Raw genomic sequence first — 16,893 nt, forward strand, 5'->3', positions numbered from 1 at the left:
ACCAGATGTTACTTCCTGTTCACATAGCAAAACTTGAACTATGTCCCTTCCGCGTGTTAGAGCTGGCTATCTGCCGGATCTCTTTGTTTGTAATATTGTTAATCTTAACTTAATACAAAATTTAATTTTCACACAACACTCCTCCAGTCAGAATGGACGGTTACAAGTGCGCACTTTCGCTACCTAACCTCTGAAGATTACACGTGTGAGTAAATTAGTGGACACCATGACATACGTGTTTTTTTTTTTTTTTGCATTATTGTAAATACCTGCAAGAAGACAGAGTGTAACGTGAAGTGCAAGTTTCCATTGAAGAAGATGTTCTTGTCTTTATACCTTAGCTTTTTGTGGCATATGAATATATACAGTGATGTGTGAAATGGATGTTGTAGGGGCTACAAGAATGTTGAGTGATATCATTTTACTTCTTTTGGCTTGTTTTGGACTTCATCCATCGTCTGGTATGTAAAAGACAAAAGACCACGACCACTGATTGAGACTAGCTCTTTCTAACGGGCCCAACTGAGTAGGTTTATCCTTCCCACCCACCTGAAGACGGAGACAGATCCAGTCTCCGAAACGTCGTGGTCTTTTGTCATTTACATACCAGACGATGGATGAAGTCCAAAACAAGCCAAAAGAAGTACAGTATACACCATCGTCAGAATCCTTTCAAGTCTATCTGATATCCATTTTCCCCGCAACGAAATCGGCAGCTGCCCTTGAAATTAACATTTCTTGTTTGCATCAGGAATATAGTCATAATAAGACGGCGTCTCTAGTGAAACACAAGTTGTCAGTGATAACATCCTTGCAGTCGTATATCATAACTTTCTCTGAAATATGCACTGTGTTGTGTAGTGTAGAAAGTGTGTAATTAGTATGTAAAAAAGGGCAAGTGAATGTCATTTTGAAAATTCATTATAGTGTGATACAGAAGAGAGTCTACCATCTCCACCGAATAATGCCTTAACGATCCAAATGATGATTTGGTGATTACATATCTTCAGAGATGTTTTAGGTACAGAGAGGAAGGTATGATTGGTTTCGTTTACTGTCTTTCTGGTATAATTTCAGCCTACGAAATGCAGGATGTAAAATTTTAGTGTAATATGATTATTTATTCATCAAACCGGAAACCACTGAACGTTATCCTGTGAGAACTGTTTTAGCACAGGCGTCCAACATTAAGAATATGTGCATGGTGTAGTGTCTGGTCTACAGTTGGTGCGATAAGTTAGTCGGCAAAACACAACCCACCCAAGTAGACTCATACTTGGTCGCGCCATAGCTCAAGCGGTTAGTCGCTGGCTTCCCACCGCAGCGGCCCGGGTTCTATCCCGGGTCTGGTCAAGTGGGATTTGTGGTGGACAAACTGGCGCTGGGGCAGGTTTTCTCCGAGTACTTCGGTTTCCCCTGCCAATCTTCATTCCACCAATTGCTCCACAATCACCCTCACCTATCATCTGGGGATGGTACAATAGGCCAGAAGTGGCCGCAGTACAAGGGACTTAGTTTCACCCCACTTGCAATAAAAAAAAGAAAAAAACCCCGAACCAGCTTCCGTAAACGGCGACGCTTGTGACTTACATTCGAAAGGTGTTCGAGCAAAGTATCAAGCTGGAATCTGAGATGCCTCATGGTGTTCCTCAGTCCCTCCAGGCAAGAGCCGGGATTGTACCGCAAGTTAGGCCACCATCATTTCTTTCTACATCTTTCCAATTTTTGTTCAGTAGCCTAATCATTCTGTCATTTTACGCTACACAATCCTGATAATGACAGCTTCCTTAAACACGCTATAAATTAATAAAAATATAAAGGTAAAGTTCTCCCTGTGCTTAACTATTTAAGCACTACGCAGTCAAGACTTATGGGGGAGAGGATTCATAGGTCAATGTTTTCTTGACCTCGGCACTAGTTGGGAGTTGGGTGGTCAGCTTCACGTCCCATCCGCTTTACCCCTGGGGAAAGAGCCACCGGTACCCACTGGAAATAAAAATATATGCATTCATAAACTGTATTTATTTGCGTTTTGTTGCGTATTCACTATAAGGTAAAGAAAAGAAGGTTAATCATTCCTGCGCTTAACTAATTAAGCATTATGCCATGAAATCTTATGGGGAAGTGGATGTATAGATCCACAACGAAACATATTTCAAGTAAAAGTTGCTTACCTCGACGATATCGGTAGCTTGCGATATATGTTAGGAAGATGAAGCTTCGTGTAAAATAAAGGTTGCATTAGATCTGCAGATGGCGAAATTCTATCCACATACTAATGTTTAGATTATACCAAATTTCATGCAAATCCGTGAGTTGTTCCAGAGCTGAAATTTGCGAATGGACAGACTGACACGTTTTCCCCGTCATGCCTTCAGTTTCTTCACTTTGTGCAAAGAACATATTTATTGACGCAGTATATTGATTATTTATACGATGAAATTCGTCAGTAATGCAAATTTGCCGGTGGATTCAAACAAATCAATGTGGCTACACGGGCTGCGTTTACTGTAAACGGGTAAGTCTTCATCGAAATCATGTTCTGGTGAAAAAAATATGCGATAACCGTACTGTGTTTTATTACCGATTAAACAAAATTGTCACCCATCATCTTCTCTAGCAATTGGGATAAGCAATGGAGAAATAGACACGTTCGACTCACGAGAAGTTGAATGCTGTCACAACACTAATGATAGCTTCTATAGTTTCTGGTCACGTTAGCTGAAATATCATCACATAACTGAACGCTTGTTGGAGGGAGCTAGGAGGTGGTGACATGTGTCGCTGACAGTGAAGAAAATGCTCTCTGCAACGCCCTCCTTCTCTTTTCCTTTGGTCCATCTCTCTTCCTCTCCAGAGATGAATGCTATAACGGATTTCCCTCCGCTGTCTCCCTGGACAACCGCAATTTGTCGTATGGTTGCTTGGGTGACGGCTAAGAGAAGTGAGTTATGGCCCCGGAGTCGAAGGACCAGCTGTCCTCTGAACGGACCCCAGGGTCCAGGGTCGTGGTGCTGGGGTCAAGGGATGAAGGAGAAAAGAGAAGAGATGTTCCTCTTACTGCGCTAGGGTTGAAATATGAGGCGCCCTCAATCTGGAGCAACTGCTCTGGCGTGGGCCCATACGACACGCCACCTCTGACTCCAAGGACAATCACTCATGAGCCCACTCGCAGGCAACAGTTTTCTCGCAGTTTGCGTGGAATCTGCCGTGCTTAGATATCAGGCACATGCGCTGTGCTTTTGGGTTAATATTTGAGTATTTTAGAAGGTTGTGATGATAGTAGACCTCAAAGGAAGTGTTAACGAGTCCGGTTAATTATCACAAGTAGCCTTGTAGAGAAAACTGTGATCCTTCTTTTATGTCCAGTTGATCTCTCGCCATATCTGCTACAATCATGAAATGTCCATTTTTCAATCCTTTTGTAATAATAAAATTAATGTAGTATTATTCATAATAAATATTTATATTACATGATAATATATTATAACAAAGATAAAAAAGTGAAGCTATCCCTGTAACAGGCCGTGAAGGCCCATAGGGTTGTGAGACGTCGAGGCTTCCACATTTTATAGACAGTCGGCTCACAGACGGTGGTAAGGTTGTCAGCCTTACGCGCCTGTCGCCCTTTATCCCTCGGGAATCTTCCTGGTACTGATTTCTGTTAGAGACTGAGTCGACCCCAGGGCCATAGTGCGGCTGGAAGGAATAGGTCAATTGAAAAAGTCCACCTCATCGGGACTCGAACCTGCGACCTTCCGGCTTGTAGCATAGTGCCTCAACTAACTACCCTACCGCGTGCCTCCGATAATATATTATAAGCACAGCCGAATTTATATTTAAATCTGTCTTTGCATTCCAAGAAAAAATATACTACCTAAGGCGTTTCTTGTATTCATGCAATTAGCAAAACCAATACTGACGTGAGGCACCTGTTAATTCTAAAGGGCGTTATGACAAGGTTAGTATTTGTTAGTCATAATCTCGAAAATGATGCTTCATATGCAGAAAGTAAAAGGTAAAAAAATGTAAAGTTGTCCCTGTGCTTAACTAATTAAGCACTACACCAAGAAGACGTATGGGGGAGTGGAAGTACAAATCCACATTTTCTTGACCTCGGTACTAGTTTGAGGTGAGTGGTCAGCTACTTTACCCCCAGGAAATAGCCCCCGATACTCATCGGATAGAAGGTTGGGTAGGCCCCAGAGCCGGTCTCGACGACATGGAGAAGTGAAAATTCTTGCCCCCATCGGGATTCGAACCCCGAGCCCTTGGACGTCCAGCCTGTAGCCAGTCGCTGTACCGAGTGAGCTATCATACATTAAAAAATTGGTTTCCTTACCCACGACCTGGTCATTTTGTTTAAACTTTTCTAGATTCTAATCGCCGATCTCAGTGGCCGCGCGGCCTAAGGCAGGGATGAACCTTCTACGCCCGCTCGAATGCTGAAATCGTGGGTTCGAATCCCACTTGAGGCTTGAATGTCTGTGTGCAGGTAGCGGCCATGCGGCGGGCTGATTCTCCGCCCCAGGAGTCCTACCGACTGCGTATAGGATTAAGAAATTGAAAAAAAGCGGCAGAGGTCCACGAAGGGTGTAGAGCCATAGACTGATATGGATGATGTTTTGAGAACGACTCAAATTGCACGCATTTCGCATGTGAGACAGGTTCTTAAATTTTACTTAATGTATTTCTCGTTTCAATATAGCCGACGAAAGAATATCATATTGTATTTTCTTCTACTATATTTCTCTGAGTAAACAATACTTCTCAGTATTCACTGCTGAAGCTTAAAACAGCTGCAAGAAAAAAAATCTAAGAAGAACAATTATGGTTAGGTGAATTGTTGAATTATGAAGTTGCTTCACACGTTAATACAGACAAAACCTGTAATAGCCGGTGTCAGCTGATATCTGTTTTGGCGTCAAACTTGGTGCCGGAGCCAGTGTTCCTCCATCCCCACCTTTACCCTTCTGTTCAGCATAGCCTGTACCTCAGCAGGGGTCCTGGACTTGTGGAAGACATGCCAGTCGACGTTATAATTAATGCTTTTGTCATGGGCTCGATAAGGTCTCATGTTTATAGATTGTTTTACAAATGAAATTCGCAGACATTCTAGCACAGACGGGATCGCATCTAGTGAAGTGCCGAGAGACAAACTTGCAATCAGTGAAGGGGCCGTTACATGGGAAACAGAGAAAGAGAGAAGTAACAGTAGTTGCGTGACTTGTCAACAGCCCAAAGGCTAATTATGAAGCAAGCACAAGCAAAGCGACAAACAAAACATACACGTACACAAAAACAAAAACGGAACAAGGAACTGACCATTCTGTTGGCGTAGTCATGCTAACGATATGAAGTGACCGGAAGAAATATATATTTTTTCCCTCCTTGGCACTACGGCCCCAGTGGGACTAGGCCTACCTCCATGAACTTCTGCGTTCACTTCGTTTTTTCTAGATCTTACACATTCGGTAGGACTCCTTGAGCGGGTGATCAGCTCGTCGCAAGGCCTCTACCTGTACACAAACACAGAAAAACNGTAAAATATGAGTAAGGGATACAGTTTCGCCTTCAATAAAAATAATAATTCAATTCAATTATTTATTTATTTACATGTTGAACTCAACAGCCAGTGGTGAATTACAGAGTCAGTACGAATACAGACAACAGCAATAAGACAGCGCGGGAAAAACGAGTAAAAAACGACAAAAAGAAACAAGGATCAGTTAATGCTTTATGCACTCAGGCATGAGTTGTTAAAAGTATCTGCACGTTAACAAACTGCATTTACAGCAGAAACACATCTAGCTGAAGGGCAGTGGCTGAAGGAGTAAGCGAATACGGTAGACTGTCTGTGGGCCGGTCACGGTAGCCGAGCGGTCTAAGGCATGTACTGTCTTCGCTCGCTTGGAAACCGGGATCGTGGGTTCGGATCCCACTCAGGGCATGGATGTTTAGTTTGTGTATGTGCGTTTTTCTGTGTTTGTGTGCAGGTAGAGGCCTTGCGACGAGCTGATCACCCGCCCAAGTAGTCCTACCGAATGTGTAAGATTTAGAAAAACCGAAGTGAACGGAGAAGTTCATGGAGGAAAGCCAAGGCCTACTGGGGCTGTAGTGCCAAGGAATAAAAAAAGACTGTCTGTGGTCGAAAAGGAAAACGTAAGTGTACGAATTAACCCTAAATATTTCATTGCAAGAACAGAAAATCGACATGATGGAAATGAAGCACATATTCAATATTTATACCCAGATCCTTAATACAAAAATTTCGCAATATAAAGGACATTCAATGTCTGTATTGACAGTTTAAAAACTTCGTTTTCCTGGTAAAAGAAATAACTGTAATCTCTCTAATTTTAGGCTTAATAAAGTTTCCCGAACACCGTTCATGTGTACAAACAGCATCTAACTGTAGAAGTAAACAGTCTCTTGGTGAACTAATAGCTCGATAGTCTTTCAGGTCATCAGCAAAAGAAGGCATTTAACCCATCATTACCTTTAGGTTTATTAGACTCACTGTATAGGAAGCAACTGGGCGAGCAGTTTCCCCACTGTACTCGAGTACATCTGATCAGGAGCATTTAGTTATCCCGTAGGCCAAACGTCAGAATTATTTATGAGGGGAAATTTATCTGCCGATCATAGTGGCCCCACGGTCTAAGACATGAACCGTCTTCGCCCACTCAAACGCTAGGATCGTGAGTTCGAACTCCACTCAAGGCATGGATATTTGTGTGCGTTTATTCTGTGTTTGTGTTGTCCTGTGTGTAGGTAGTGGCCTTGCAACGGGCTGATCCCCCGTCCAAGGAGTTCTACCGATTATGTATAGTTTAAGAAAATGAAAACGCGTCCATGATCTGAAAGGCTGTAGAGCCATAGAGAGAGAGAGAGAGAGAGAGAGAGAGAGGACATTCACCTTCAGTGACCGAAATATGAAAGGGTTCATATATGTTAAATTTTGTTTCTATCGTGGTGCAGACTTAAGTTTAATTGCTCCTTCAAGAATTTTTCAACTTCATCAGCAGAATCTGCTGGGCTAAAACGCGAAACAAAAAGAGCCTTGTATCTTGCCTGTTTTGAGAAAACTGACCAATAATAGTAATAATAATAATAATAATAATAATAATAATAATAATAATAATAGTAGCAGCAGCAGCAGTAGCAGTAGTAACAGCAACAGCAGGCCGCGCCATAGGTCAAGCGCTTAGTCGCTGGCTTCCCACCGCGGCGGCCCGGGTTCGATATCCCGGGTCTGGTCAAGTGGGGTTTGTGGTGGACAAAGTGGCGCTGGGTACTTCGGTTTCCCCTGCCAATCTCACTGTACAAATTGCTCCACAATCACCCTCGCCTATCATCTGGGGCTGGTACAATAGGCCAGAAGTGGCCGCAGTACAAGGGATTTAGTCCCACCCCACTAGCAATAACAAAACAGCGACAGCAAAAGTAGTAGTAGTAGCAGTACTGGGTAGGCAATTGTGTTAAATGCCAATCGAGGGCATTTTAAAAGATAAGGAAACCTCTTCCAAGTTTATTTATACAGCATGAATGTTTCATGAATGTCGCTGTGGATTTCGTTGAAACACGTTTCAATTAGCCCAGTTAATTTCGTGGGATTAGACTAGCATATTCAGAGAGGTTGCAGTACAGTCTTTCTTATCTGAGTCATAAGCTTTCTTGAAGATAGCGTACTGTCCCATTTGACTCTCTGGTTTTCTTTCAAGTCGGCATCAAACGAATATTTGACCTGCTACGTCAGAAACAGTGACGATATTCTTCAGTAACTTGGGTCAACGTGCGCACACAGTACACTGATGCCATCTGACCTGTCTCCACGAAACAGTGCATTTCTAATACGAGTAGCTGGGCACAGTTGCAATAGGTTTGTTAAGCTGTTCGGGGCGGTGCGTTCACTTGATTGTACGTTGCATTTGTGATGTTCAGATCGATTTTAATGGCTGTGCATTATGTATTTAGGGAAGTAAATAGCCTGTAACATGTACAGTAGCCGGATTAAGTAAGTGGTAAGACTGTTACATTAATTAAAATTAGTGAAACATCACTACAGGTATTATCCGTCAGGAAAAATGCTATATGCATAAGTTTCGGCAGTTCGTTGATGGATCAGAATTTAGCTGCAGATATTCAATGCAAACAGGTTAGTATGCAACTTTTTTTTTCCTTGGCACTACAGCCCCAGTGGGCCTAGGCCTACCTCCATGAACTTCTCCGTTCACTTCGGTTTTTCTAGATCTTACACATACGGTAGGACTCCTTGGGCGGGTGATCAGCTCGCCGCAAGGCCTCTACCTGTACACAAACGCAGAAAAACGCACACACACAAACTAAACATCCATGCCCTGAGTGGGATTCGAACCCACGATCCCGGTTTCCAAGCGAGCGAAGACAGTGCATGCCTTAGACCGCTCGGCTACCGTGACCGGCTAGTATGCAATTACATAAATTTTTAGAGATTTTGTTGGTATTATCCACTCATCGATTTCGCATGAATTCCGTTGTTTTGGTTGGTTGAATTAAGACATGAAGGACAGGTGTATATGAAGTTGAGAATGACGAGAGAAGAAGAATGTAAAGATAAAAATTTGTGACTGTCGTTTTTTTATTATGCTTATTTACAATCTACATCATTTTAGAGTATTAAGTAAATGTGTTGTAGTTCGTTAGCTTGCAAGGGAAATATCCAGTGATGTTTCTCCTACATGTCTATTTTATTGATTGGTGGTGTCTTGGGGCCAAGNAACATCCAGTAATGTTTCTCCTACATGTCTATTTTATTGATTGGTGGTGTCTTGGGGCCAAGTTCTGTTGAGTCTTCTTGTCACTGGACCGTTTGTGTATAGTTCTATTAATTCGTTGTCATGGTTTATAGTTTGGATATTGTACCTTTCAGCCATTCTTAGTATTTCATTTTTGACGAAGGGTATCTTTAGGTCGTTGTGGAGTGTGAGGTTGCTCACATACCGTGGCGCGTCTGCAATTGCTCTTAGTGTTTTTGATTGGAATCTCTGGATGGGATTGCTTGTCGGCGGCTTTGCACATCCCCAGAGTTTAAGAAATTAGGGCCAAATAGGCGACTGTCTTGATAAGCAAAATTTTCTTCGTTTTACTTTAGTGTACAAACATGTTATGGAATGAGCAGAAGAAATAAAGTACACATAAATATTTGAAGAAGACTTCATCTTCAAAATAAGTTTCAGAATTATGAGACAGAATTTTCCTGGAAGAACTGAGGGAGTTTAAACTAACTATAGGGTAGCTAGCCTCCAGGACAAGGACCTGTAGCGCCAACCACTCACCCGAAACGATGTCACGTACATTCAATAACAAATCTGTAGCATGTCAGTAGTTTTGTGTTAAGGGGTCCCTACACATACAAGTCTGGCTCTCGAGTCCGACTCGGCTCGAGTTCCAATGAGCCAGACTCGTCCGTGTGTGGGTTGCCACGCTCATACGTGTGTGGTGAAATTAATCCGAACCCGGCTCCTCGCCGAGCCAGACTCGTACGTGTATGGGCCCCCTTAACAATGCCGAGCTTGCAATTTAGCATGCCTGTGTCTTGATGAGGGAACAGACGCCTCTGATCTTCGTACCCTGTTCTTATTTTTGAGACACAAACATAGTGTAGTACGGTCGTCTCGTTTTCTGTACCACGAGGGAATAAAATACTTCATCTTGATAATTCGTATGCCTTCCTTTCTGTTTCTCTGTTGTTTTAAGATTTTTATGGCTAATCTCACGGGATCTCTCGGTAGCCCAAGAGCCCCCCCCCCCCACTGTGTTTCATGATTAGATATAAACTTTTCAAGATTATGAGTATTGTCTAAACAAGACACAATACTTGTTCCTTAGTTGCCCTACAAATTTTGTATCGTGTTAGAGTCATAACTGTCCTATGACCATATTGTCACGTGTAGGGGGGGACGCGTGGCGAAAATAACGGGTTCTAAATCAAATGATTGGATTTATTGGCATTTCGGTTACAATCTCTCCTAATTATAATTAACAGCGTTATCGCTGATTTACACAATTTACAGTTCACCGTGACATACGCACTAGGATTCTGTTTCCACTAGTCGTCTCCTGGCAGCGGATCTCAACACAGATTTCTTTTTTAAATTCTTTTGGTGGGGGGTGGAGTCCAACTGGGTCCACTCGGCACGGCGGCCACTGAGTGGCCTATTGTACCTGCCCTGGGTGATTTTGATGACGGAGAATTTGATGGAATGAAGATTGGCAAGGGAAACCGAAGTAGAACCGGAGAAAGCTCGCCCCAGCACATCTCAACATAGAATATAGCACTTCAAATCATTATGAAATTTTCTTACCATTTTTTGTTCTATCACCCTGGATCCTCGGAATTCAACTAAAACTCTCTTCCTAGCTGCAAGTGGACTCGTGTTATATAGCCGCGATGAGTAGAGCAGACCACACAGAAAACACGTGATAGCGAAGCACTGTTGGGGTGTGACGTCATTGCTCCTGCGCGGAAGTGTGTTTACCGAGCCATTGTCTAGAAGCGGGTTTCATAACCTCGTTCCATTGTTGTGTGCGTGCATTACTTAGCAACGGCAGTTTCTGTGGCTCAACCGTTCGTGCATGAAGCAAATACGCCACAATATTAACTACGCAAAAATCGTTCTATCACATATGTAAACACTGATTTCCACACCTGCTTATATTAAAGGTCGTGGGTAGCTGAAAGGTGTTTTCAATCAATTGACATGATGGACCGTTAAAGACATGGCATATCTGACGAATTGTTGCCCTCTTTGGACACAGATGGAATAACCATACAGGGGACTGCCTTCCCGCTTAGTGCTCCACACCGGCAAAGCCGTGTAGACTACATAATTTGCTGAATCCTGTGTCTTGTTTCTTTCTTTCTTAAAAGATGGTGAATTACACATTTTTAGTGCCCTCTACGTGCAAGGAACTTCAGGAAACCGGATGAAATTGGCTCCCTTTCAACCCGTGCTACATCTACCGATCACTCTTAGCTGCTTGTAACCACAGGAAGTATAGGAAATGGCAAAGCATTAATATCCATCCCTTCACTTCTGCTGACTCCAGGGATCTGTTGCTCTCATGTTGATGTCAGGCTGCTGCATTCGATTTCTTATTCCAGTAGGGTTATCCCAATGCCATTCTTCTGTAACAAAAACAATTATATAGTCCCACACTCAGTGAACATCAACAGTGCTGTCACATTTCGAACACAAGAACGCACCCGGTACAAAAACGTCTTCCGTAATGCTCATGATTGCCGCTTCTTTATGTTGTCCATTGTCTGATATTCTAAGAGATTTTACTGTCCTACTAACTCCACTGACTGACTCTGCCAGAGTCAAAGTCAGAATTACTTTACGACTGTCGGTTTACCGCCAATCAGTTCGTCTTGGCACCAAGTCCCTTGAGTTTCACGACCACAGATGTCTTTTTCTGCAAATGAACCCTTGCAGTCATAGTCATTATGTAATTATATTCTCTGACGAGAGGATGGTTTTGTTCCTTATGAATAGGCTTCGCCTTTGTAAAGTCCACGTATCGCACATATAGCGTATATCTATGCATTGTTATGAGGAATGCCTTCCTTTTCCAGTAAAATATGATCAGTCCACTAAATTGTTTAGCTTATAACATCTCAGCACGGACCGCAAAGAGAACGCCATTACTATATTGCTGTGCAATTGTTGTGTTTGTGTTCCCACTTGATCGCTACTCAGCAATTGCTTAGCAACGGTCGTTGTTTGCAGAACCATTACTTAGCAGCAACTGTTGTGTAGTTGGTTATTTCGTGGTCGTTGCCTAGCAACGGATCTATATGCCACAATACTTCTACTTTCGCTTTTCTTCTAGTTCTCCCTAATAATGATCAGCATTGTTCATACATTATTCCTCTAAATCTTTTTTTTCTTACATTATGTCTAGCTTCAGTTTCAGTGAAATATAGTAAACATTTGGAACCGGGATAGCTCAGTCGGTATAGCGACGGGCTACGTACTGGGCGACCAGGGTTTGATTTCCGGCAGGTGCAAGAGATTTGTCTCTTCACCACAGTGTCCAGACCGGCGCTGGGGCCCATCCAGTGGGTACCGGAAGCTCTTGCTCTAAAGGTATAGCGGCCGGAGCGTGAGGCTGACCATTCCCCCCCCCCCCCTNCCATTGCCGACGTCAGGAAAGGTGGAGCTATACCTTCACTCTCCCATATGTCCGCATGGCATAGTGCTTAAGTAATTAAGCACAGAAAAAACTTTTTTTTTCCTTATAGTAAATATTTTTTCATGGCTTTAGTCCGTATATTTCTTTTAGCCTGCTGTCATTATTTTGAAAAAATTCAAGTAGACTTATGCGACATCCATGCCTTTTCGTGCCTGTATGTCTGTATCTCTGCGAACTTCCCCCCCCCCATATTAACTTCTGAACCTGTCTTTATAAAGCTTGGTATTTACATCATGGCATCTGAGCCAATCTCAACAGCGTACTTCGTAAATCCCACGCATCATTATGTGTGTCTGTATGCCTCCCCTTTATCGTTTCTAGGCAAACACTCGGTAAAGTGTATCCTTGCTTTCATTCCTAGGCAAAGGCTCGATAATCACGTTCCCATGGCAACGAATACATGCAACAACAGTACAATTGTTGAACGCTTGTGTCTGTGGGTCTGCCTGTAGGTAACAACTCGGCAAAGATGTTCCCGCGGTAACGAAGCATTGTCGACATTTGCTACACAGATTTAGCTGTTCTGTGTCTGAGCTTCTCGACACAAATATTATTCTCCTCAGAATATTTCCACCATAAAATATTTATTCATGAAAAATGCTTAGAAAATGAAAATGACAAATTCCAGAATTGCCTCTCGCGTCCCAGTATAATTGATGCCAGAGCCCAGTACTGGGCCGCGGCCCGGCGGTTTAGAAGCATTGCTTTAGACGTATATAGTTAACTTTCTTGGGGTGGGGTGAGACTGAGTCCACATGGCACGTCGGTCATTAATTGGTCTACTGTACCAGCCCCGGATGGTAGATGATGAATGTGTAGAAGTCGGTAGAATGAGAATTGGCAGGGGAAACCGAAGCACTCGGAGAAAACCTGCCCCAATGCCACTTTGTCCTCCATAAATCCCACATGAGCTGGCCTGAGCTCGAACCCGAGCCGTTACGGTAGGAAACGGTCGACTGTCTGAGCTGTGGCACGGCCTGCGTTAGACATGTAAGTTAGTATAGATGGAGATCTAGCCATAGCCCAAGCGGTTAGTCGCTGGCTTTCCACTGCGGCGGTCCGGGTTCGATCCCGGGACTCGTCAAGTGGGATTTGTGGTGGACAAAGTGGCGCTGGGGCAGGTTTTCTCCGAGTACTTCGGTTTCCCCTGCCAATCTTCATTCCACCAATTGCTCCACAATCACCCTCACCTATCATCTGGGGCTGGTACAATAGGCGAGAAATGGCCGCAGTACAAGAGACTTATTCCCACCCCACTAGCAATAAAAAAATAGAGGCGCAGTAAATTACATGATTATAGAGATACAACTAGACACATTCAAATTATGCAGTTTGCCTGTATTGTGTTATCTTTTATACAGAATTCAACTTAAAATATAGGTGTAGCAAGAATATAGTACGTAGCATAGGCGGTCTCCGAGTTCGATGTATTACACGCCTGCATATCCGTACCCCGCAAGGGCAGTCTGCTGTTATGTGTGTCGGTGTTGAAACACAGCTTTCCCTTATCGCAGTAATTACGCGTCTTTTTTCGTGCTTGGTGCCACGTGTTTCGTTGTACTTTCCTACGTCACTAACGGGGAAGTCCCGCTGTATGTAATGCTTTTTATCTCACCGCATTGCAAACCACATGTCTGTACGTCCTTCCATCCTTTCACGGGCGTAATTTATGATCGTCATATACTGCATGGACACAAACGACTTATAGATGCATCAATGGTTAATAAACATGCAGCTACAGTAATGTTTCGTAATGGCTACCCTGCCATGTGCGTTGCAGCCTGAAGGGTAACCAGTATGTGTGGCTTTATGTTTAATCGGCACACCATGGTCTCATTTATCAGCTATTCATAAATTCTGCATTTCAGAATTGGCCTGTCTCTACAGTCTACACAGAAAACAGCTGGAGGGGTTTGAATCCATGTAGAGTCGTAGATATTTTTATCTCTTCCATCACTTCCAAAAATCTGGAACTTGTCTTTAAACTGCAAATGTGTATCCAGACATTTTTCGCGGAGATAATGGAGCACAGAAACTGACCTCTGTCTAACGCCGCTGTCATGAACGCAAGAGTGTCCGGGCCGCTTGTAGTTGCTCAGTATTCGAGGGTGTGCCATAGCTCAGAGGGGTATTCGCCAGGTTTCCACCTGGGCGGCTCGGTTCCATCCCATGTCATATGGGATTTGTGGTGGACAAAGTAGCAATTTTACAGGCTGGTTTCGGGGAAAACGTCTCTCTTAGGCCTAGCGCACACATGCAATTTTTAGTTGGCCGATAGTTGGCCGATAGTTGTGCACGATCGTTGAGGCCCAACGACTGTCGAGGGACGTGCGCACACATACAATTTTTAGTTGGCCGATAGTTGGAGTTGGAGTAGAATTTTGTGATTCTGTAGTAAAAGCCTGTTGTACCATTAATACAAGATGAAATCAAGTCAAACATAAACAGATACAAAGACCGAACAACAGCATGTAAACCAGCTCATAAGTGACCTATTCACTCAACCCTTAGAAAACAGAAGACTGAAAAAAATCTGGCCAGAAGACCTTCTCGATGAAGTGTAACCATACGGAGAACCATTACTGAATGGTACCCGTCACAAGCCTCCGAATTTTAAACCATTTACTAATTACTCATGCTGCTACTATGGAGTAGATTGTAAATTTGCAAGAAAAAAAAAGCCTGTTGCGTGCTGCATAATTACGTCCGGCAGAAAGACCGTATTCACTTTATGGATACAGTGTATGAGTGCCCACTTGAAAGTATTCCTCCTTACGGAGTTCGCGGAAATTTATCGGGAATTAATATTAGGGAGCATTTCGCTTCTTATTTTACTTCCCCTCAAGGAGCAAACTGTAAGTTCATTTCAAAACTTGTTAAATCNAAAATTGCATGTGTGCGCTAGGTCTTACTTGCACAGAGAGGAAACGAGAGAGAATCAGACTTCCCGAGGCTCTTCTTTATGCTCATGGAATTACTTTGTCACCTGATTTTGAAACGTCTAATAGGAATACACCAAACATAATATGCCTTAAAAGAGGAATACTTTATTTCATTATCTTAAATAAATTGCACAGTTTATTTGTAATTATATTAGCATTGTGTGCGTGTTGAACATACTGGGTTGCACCGGGGGTAAAGCGAAACAAGGAAAGAGAACACATTCTACAGGTATATAGTCAGAAAATACATTCACATAAAATGTAATGAAAATTTCACTGTGCATAATTAACCAGTTAAGCACCACGCTATGAAGACGTATGTGGGAATGGAGGAATGGTTCCATCGATTTTGACCTCGGCACTAGAAGGAGGTGAGTGAACAGATTCACGCCCCACGAAAAAGAGCACCCCAATACTTGTTGAGTACGAGGTTGTGACCCAGGAGCCAGTCTGAACGCTGTGACGTAGAGAAAAATCTCTTGCCCTTACCGGGAATGGAACCCCGGCCGTTCTGTTAGTAGTCTATTCGCTAAACCGACTGAGCTACCTCTGCTCCTTCAAGTACAAAGACTGTTTCTTTAATGCTAGTGGGGTGGGACTAAGTCCCTTGTACTGCGGCCACTTCTGGCCTATTGTACCAGCCCCAGATGATAGGTGAGGGTGATTGTGAAGCAATTGGTGGAATGAAGATTGGCAGGGGAAACTGAAGTACTAGGAGAAAACCGGCCCCAGCGACACTTTGACCGCCACAAATCCCACTTGACCAGACCCGGGATTGAACCCGGGTCCCCGCGATGAGAAGCCAGCGACTAACCGCTTGAGCTATGGCGCGGCCTGGACAAAGACCGTTAGTGTGTACATATATTAGAAATAAGAAAATTTCGCAAGTTCGTCGTGGTTTATCTACCCCTGCACTTACCAGCGTAACAGACCGACAACAGAAGCCCCAGTCGCTGTTGTGACGTAATGCCTGCAATATAACTATGACGTATGATATTTACTCTTTGCTCATCGGATTATTGGTGATCATTGTTAACCAAGGATTGTTGAATAGTTGGCTTGAATTACGAAAAGTGTATTTGAACATGATCTTCCCATATGGTAGCATCGTATAAAGCATGGCAAAATTAACGTACGGACATCAATACATTGTGAGAATGCTATTCTTTATTGGAAGAGATTTATCGCTAACCAGTTGTACGCTAACTAATCCCCTCTTCTTGCCGGATGATATAAATCACTGAGGAGGGGTTGAAAGCACAGTAGGAAAGCAGCCACCTCTATGGGGATGACAGTTGATGGAAAAAAATATAACCATTCTAACGCGTAATGCCATTGACAGGGGCGGACGTGCAAGGGTGCAAGACCCACAATTTGGAATTGCTGAACGAAGTGCGAATTATGAATGCCAAGATAAGATATCTATCTAATAATAAGGTTCTATGAGAGGGGTTGTTCCAGATAGTTCATTGGACTTGTGTGACACCAAAGGCCCATTACAAGGGTAATGTATGTGACTCTCATTCTGGAAGGTGTCCTGTTTGAATCCCGGCTGTTCCAATTGCTTTCGTGCTCTTACTAAGTCCTACAAGATGACCTCCCCCCCTGCATATCATAAAGCTGAGAACGTCCGCTCTCCCGTTTTATTCATTTCATCCAACAATGTCTCTACAGCCCTTTGTTGGGCCCTGGCCTCTTCTTGAGTTTCGCA

General features: G+C 43.2%; 1 protein-coding gene across 5 annotated transcripts in view; it reads left to right on the forward strand.

The window, feature by feature from the left end:
- LOC111865140 (zinc finger protein Elbow) overlaps positions 1-16,893 on the forward strand; it is a 1,021,422-nt gene that overhangs the window by 255,589 nt on the left and 748,940 nt on the right. For 2 of the 5 annotated variants that reach the window (XR_002842928.2, XM_023852903.2), the window contains exon 1: positions 7,831-8,158. The exons of 2 other annotated variants lie outside the window; for them this stretch is intronic. The gene's annotated coding sequence lies outside the window, so the exon portion shown is untranslated. Of the gene's footprint in view, positions 1-7,830; positions 8,159-16,893 lie in introns of those variants that run through there. One more of the 5 variants, XM_033751699.1, reaches the window with a different exon arrangement.

Source organism: Cryptotermes secundus, unplaced genomic scaffold (assembly GCF_002891405.2).
Source record: "Cryptotermes secundus unplaced genomic scaffold, Csec_1.0 scaffold92, whole genome shotgun sequence".
Taxonomy (NCBI): Eukaryota; Metazoa; Arthropoda; class Insecta; order Blattodea; family Kalotermitidae; genus Cryptotermes; species Cryptotermes secundus.